Here is a 6,000-nt window from a genome sequence, read left to right on the forward strand (position 1 = left end):
TACTATGCTTGGATTCTTGCAACAAGTTGTATGCTAACTTCAATGTTGTATTTGAAAATACCCTACTTACAAATACTGTGTATTCTTTGGTTGAGAATATCCTTCTTAATCTCTGCTTGGAAATATGCATGCACTATCCAAAATGTAAATCATTGAGTTATGCTTCACCATTTGCAATGCAGAATACATCATTCTACCAGTGCAGACAATGAAACAATTTTACAGGATACAGTTGGATGGGTACACTATGAGACAATTGAAAACGAACCAAATGTGAGATTTGCACAAGTTATAATCATTGAACGCCATCTTTGCTTGCTCTTGCTGTCGTGCTTCACATGTTTTTTGTTGTTGTTGTTACTGTTGTGTTTAGTGTAAAACGTCCTTAAAACTCAAAACTTTTAAAACTGTTCAAAAAGGACGTGCTACACATGCTGGTTTCGAAATTTTGACACCTCAAGTACTCTGATTCTATTGAAAAACTGTCTAAACTATGCTTGCCTCTTCATATTGGTTTACCATCACTTTCTAATAAGTGCTGTTCTTTTAGTAAAAAATTAGACATACCCCCCCCCCCCCCCCCCCCCTCTTTTAATTAGGTGATCCTCTTGAGATGCGATTGTCAGTTCCTAGAGCGCTTATTTCTGGACATACATGTCTCTTAGTTTACTTGTAGCTCTATAACAGTAATAGCGTCCTGGATAACGAATCATGCTCTTTAACCACTTACCATTCCATCATCATTCCATACCACAAAAGCAAAAACGTGCTGTATATAGAAACACAAATAAAATAATGTCAAAAGAAGTAGTTGAAAATGCGATGGAAATCATGCATTATAAGCAAAATAAACGAGTGTCATTTAAATGTTGATGGAAATGCGCGTCTTGCAAAGTTATTGATAAAAATTCATTCAAATTGTCTGGAATGCATGTACTTCCCGCATAACGAACTCACGCCACAAAACAAATAGAAAAACACGCACCTGAACCAACCTCCTCCCCAGGGTCTTGTGACCCCTGAGCCGTTATTACGGAGTGGCCAACGCTATCAAATTCATCAACAAGGTAAAATGCCCTGTGAACGAGGTTGCACCTGAACTGAAAATTGAAACAAATAATATTAAAATATTTAACATAGAGAACTAAACTAGCGGACATCGACATTTTATCTGTCATATATATTTCGAGAACAGCTATTTTGCGTATCTTTAGACCGTCAAATAAAGAAGTATTTATAAGATATGCTACTTGTTACTTATTCACCAATTATTATTATCTATTTCTACAATAAGTGTTCTTATTTTTATATACAATGTGAAGCAAGCAAGGCAATATCGCTTTGTCACACAACATGAGATAAGCATTATTTTAAAAACGCTTGAAGGTTCAAATTTTTTAAATTTGTTGTAGGAAATAACGTAACTGTATTGTTATCAATTTCAGTATAATAAGAAATGTAATTTTTTTTAAAAAATGGATTTTACTGAAGCGTTCTGTGTGCTTTGAAACCCGTGCAAACCAGTTTGGAACCTTTGAAATTCCCGAGAACGGAATTATAACTGCTATAAAATTGGTTCACGTGGGTGGACCCGGTGTAACTTGTGGTGCAGAACCTCGAACGAATTGGGGCTGTGATAACAATAGAAATTATGACAACAAGGAGAGTGTTGGTGTAGCCATTACAGATGATGAAAACAAGATACTCTATCCTGATCAAAAATATCACATTTATCATGGTTATTATAACATAGCAGGTTACAACGCATATTCATCTTACCTGGTTTTTAACACATCAAATCACTTTGTATATAAAGGACAAAAGTTAAGATTGTATATGCTGAAACTTTGTTTGGGGCGTATCTGGGTAACAATAAAGGTGAATCATGTGCTGATATTTATGCTATAATATGCGATAGATGGCATTAAAACTATACATCTCGTTCGTACGTCCGTCCGTCCGTTTTTTATTCTCGGTAAACGATTTTTAGATTTATTGTATTCTATCTGTAATGTTTGTATTTAATTACATTTTTCTCAAAGTGCTCTTTGTATAAAGTGCGTCTAGTGAAAGTTCACATTGCAAGTCGGTAACACTGTGTACGTTGACTTATTAGTATCCAGAACACGGAGTCGTTTTTTGAATTTCCCCGCCCGAAGGCATAGGAAATTCTTTAAAACCGTCGTTTTTTTCTTTCGGAGCATTTTTTGAGAAAAAATCGACTCTGGGATTTCACGTTGCTCCGTCACAGATGTAAACTTCGTACCCAAGCTCCTTAACTACTGGGAAGTCTCGTATTGACGTTTAAGGCTAAAATTGGTATTTGTTTTCGACAAAATTTGGTACAGTTAACAAAAAAAGTATGCTGAACATAATGGTGACATAATAATTTTGATTTTTGTCACCTAAATTTCATTTTAGGCCAAAATTGGTCCAAAAATTAGAACTAATTTATTTTCAACAAAATTTGGTACAGTTAACAAATAAAGTGTGCTGAACATGATGGTGACATCAAAATTTTGTTTTTTTTCACCTAAATGCCATTTTAGGCCAAAATTGGTCCAAAAATTAAAACCACTTCATTTTCGGCTAAATCTGGCACAGTTAACAAATAAAGTATGCTGAAAATGATTATGGTACAAAAGTTTGATTTTTTGTCACCTAAATGTCATTTCAGGCCAAAATTTATCCAAAAATTAAAACTGCTTTATTTTTGACAAAAATTGACACAGTTAATAAAAAAAGTATGCTGAAAATGATGGTCACATCAAAATTTTGATTTTTTGTCAACTAATGCCGTTTAAGACCATAAACGTTTCAATTGCAAGACTTTCAACCATGAATGATAGGCTGTATTCTTTGTTAGCAATTTCTTTTAAAATGTAAGTTTATTATGACACGTTTCGTTTTGTTTGCGTTTGTTGTAAGATATAATGTAACTGGTGTGCTTTATCTTCAGAGGTTCATGCACCAAACCCCTTCGAATGTTTGACACAATAACACAACGAATTAGCAAGTTTTCATCAAATATTTTGGTAGCGCGCGGAAATTCTTAGAGCCCCCAGGGCTTCTTGTTACTGATTTAAAAGTACTTGTTTGTTACTATTTCATAGTTAAAAGTATACCACTACTAAAAATTACCTACCGTTCTCCTTATCACAATGAATGTTGCTTTTCTAAAATATTATGTTAGTATTCATTTTAATAGTATCGTATAGAAAGGATATATTGTTAGGTCAGTTTAAACACAAATTAATTTTTTTTCTTAATATAAATAAATGTGAAAGAGATTAATGTTGTCTTTTATGTTAGCAATTGTTCTCCTTTGTCGTCCAATTCAACTTTCATCACGATTTATTCCGCGCATCCCTAATCAGTCAAGAACCGACGTGAAGACAGTTTAATTTGGAAAGAAATTAAAGTAAACAAGAAGCCCTGCGGCTTGAAGATTTTCGCCTTTAGCAAAAATGTTGGAAAGCAATTAAATGCGTTGCGATCGAAGACAATGTTAATTTAAAAGTTTAAAATGCAAATAAAAATAAAGAAGATTAAAAACACGAAGAAAAAAGTTGTTTGAAGTCGTCTGTAAAGATTTTATGTTCCATAGGTTGTTTTTTTCAAATCAGAGAGAGAGAAAGAGTTTAAGCCTGATTACATCGTGATCACTGAAATAGAAGTTTTAACAAAGGTCTCGACTTTAAAAGTGTTGAAAACATTCTCACGGATATAGACACATGTCAATAAGTGAACCTGATACATGAGTTGGAGAGGTAACAACTTGTTTATATTCAGTAAGAAAATCATGGAAATAGTTTTCGTCGCTTAAATACATTCACATTAAAATATCCGAGTATAATATTAACAGTTTCATTTCCCAAAAAATGCTGAAAAAGGTATAATGACTCATCTCTATTGGAGTAATTTTTAGAATATAGAAGCAGAATATATTGCACCAGGAATTTCTACAATATCAAACAATTCTATAGTTTCATTATGACCAACTAAAAGACTAGAAAACCTATCCACATTGTTGTTTGGAATTAAAGTAAAGTAATCTAGTTTTGAGTCGCAATGTGAGTTCAATGGTATGGTTCCGTTAGGCATAATAAATCACTTTCCATTAAAACGCGGTCGAAGTTAATATTGTTTTTATGTTTGTTGTAGGATCTTGTATTAAGCAAAGTGATTATAATAGAATTTTCGCTAATTACACAAGTGTCTTTTTGTGTCAATTTTGAATGTTCTTGCATGTAATTGTATTGCTCTGTTGATCGTGTATCTGACTTAATAGTTGACTTAGCAAATGTACCCGTTAGTATAAGCCGTCTAAACTTGTGACTCGACTTCATGCAACATAGATTTGTCCTGAGTGAAAGGCTCGTTGTTTTAATAAATCAAAACAGACAACAATTTTATCAAACGTTTTTCCTTGAACCTTATGAACAGTGCAGGCCCATGACAGCATTAGTGGGAATTGCAGCCGTTTAAAAGAAGGTGAAGATGGATTATGTTTGTTAAATTTGATTTCTTTCTCTACTTTATTAATTGGAACAACATTTTCTTGAATAGCATATGGATCTGTTCTCATAGCTTTAAGTCCAGTATATTTGTCTTCCATTTTCAAATATATTTTTGTTACATTTCCTGAGCTATCGGTTTTCAACCGATGAACAGTACCTATCTGTCCTTTAATGAGTTTATCAGTTACATCAATATTTGACGTCAACATGACTTTTGCATGAAGTTTTAACAGAAGGTTCAGAGCAAGTCCACCTGTTTCCATTTGAATGCGAGAATTAAGATTTTGGAATAATTGCACGGGTATATTTTCTGGAATTTTGTCAATAGCTTCGATATTTATTTCGTCCGATGTTATGCTATTAAGCATTTTTTGTTATGCTCAGAGGCAGGTTGGTTTTCAGCAAATATATGAATTGCATTTTTGGGGTAATATGGGTCATTTGGTAAAATAAATTTAGATTTTAGTAAATCTTTGTGTCGCGTTTCTAATTTTCCCACTCTGATATTGTTTAATAATTCAATCAAATATTGATCACCACGCTGTCTCATAACTTCCGTTAGTTCAGCAATCTTAAAGATTTAATAATGCATCTTTGTATTCTGCGTAAACTGGCCTTGCTTGAATTGGTGGAAGTTGGTAGAAATCGCCACATGCTATAACAGATATTCCTTCAAATGGAATATCATCTGCGCATCCAAATATTTCGGTTAGCCGTTGATGAATATGTAAAAATAGCATGTTTGAAACCATTGAGATTTCATCTATTACAATAATACTTAGAAATGTTTTTAGTGAAACTTCTATCCGCTGGTGTACCTAAGGCTGAATGTATTGGCGCTAGAATGAGAATTTTATTCTTTTCTAAGTTTCCTGCACGATAGGAAAGTGCTTTATTTAGCATGTCAGAAATTGTTGTTATTAAATTGAACTTTCCACAACCTGCACTTCCTGTTAGAAAGATGTGAATTGGCTCAATTTTATGATGTGCGCTACATGCTAAACCGTTTACGTAAGTTCTAACCCAATCATTTACCACTTCAAAAATTTACCTTTTAGTTTTATTTGATGTTGATTTTTTTCATGGAGTTCGTCATCGGAAATTCTGGGCTCAGTAACGGATGAAAAAGTGTTCCCAAAAACTGGAATGTTTTCGGTTTCATTTCAAATTTCGTCAGTGTCATGGTTGTTTATATTACTAATCTCATCAGTAACATCGTCGTTTTCCTGTTCAGCAAAGCAATCAAGATTATTTACATTCGTGTGAAAATTTATCATTGCTTCTTCAACAAGCTCACCGAATGTTTCGCAGATTCTTTTATTTGTATTTATGATTTGTAAAACACCGTTTTCTAATAATTTCTCTGTGTAAGTACACGAGTTTTTGCTTAGCAATTCTGCTTCCTGGTAAAAAAGGATAAAACATAAAGAGCAAATGATGTACATATCCTTCTGGATTTTTTTCTCGACTAGGCACATGG

The sequence above is a fragment of the Hydractinia symbiolongicarpus genome, chromosome 9 (genome assembly GCF_029227915.1).
Source record: "Hydractinia symbiolongicarpus strain clone_291-10 chromosome 9, HSymV2.1, whole genome shotgun sequence".
NCBI classification, from domain to species: Eukaryota; Metazoa; Cnidaria; class Hydrozoa; order Anthoathecata; family Hydractiniidae; genus Hydractinia; species Hydractinia symbiolongicarpus.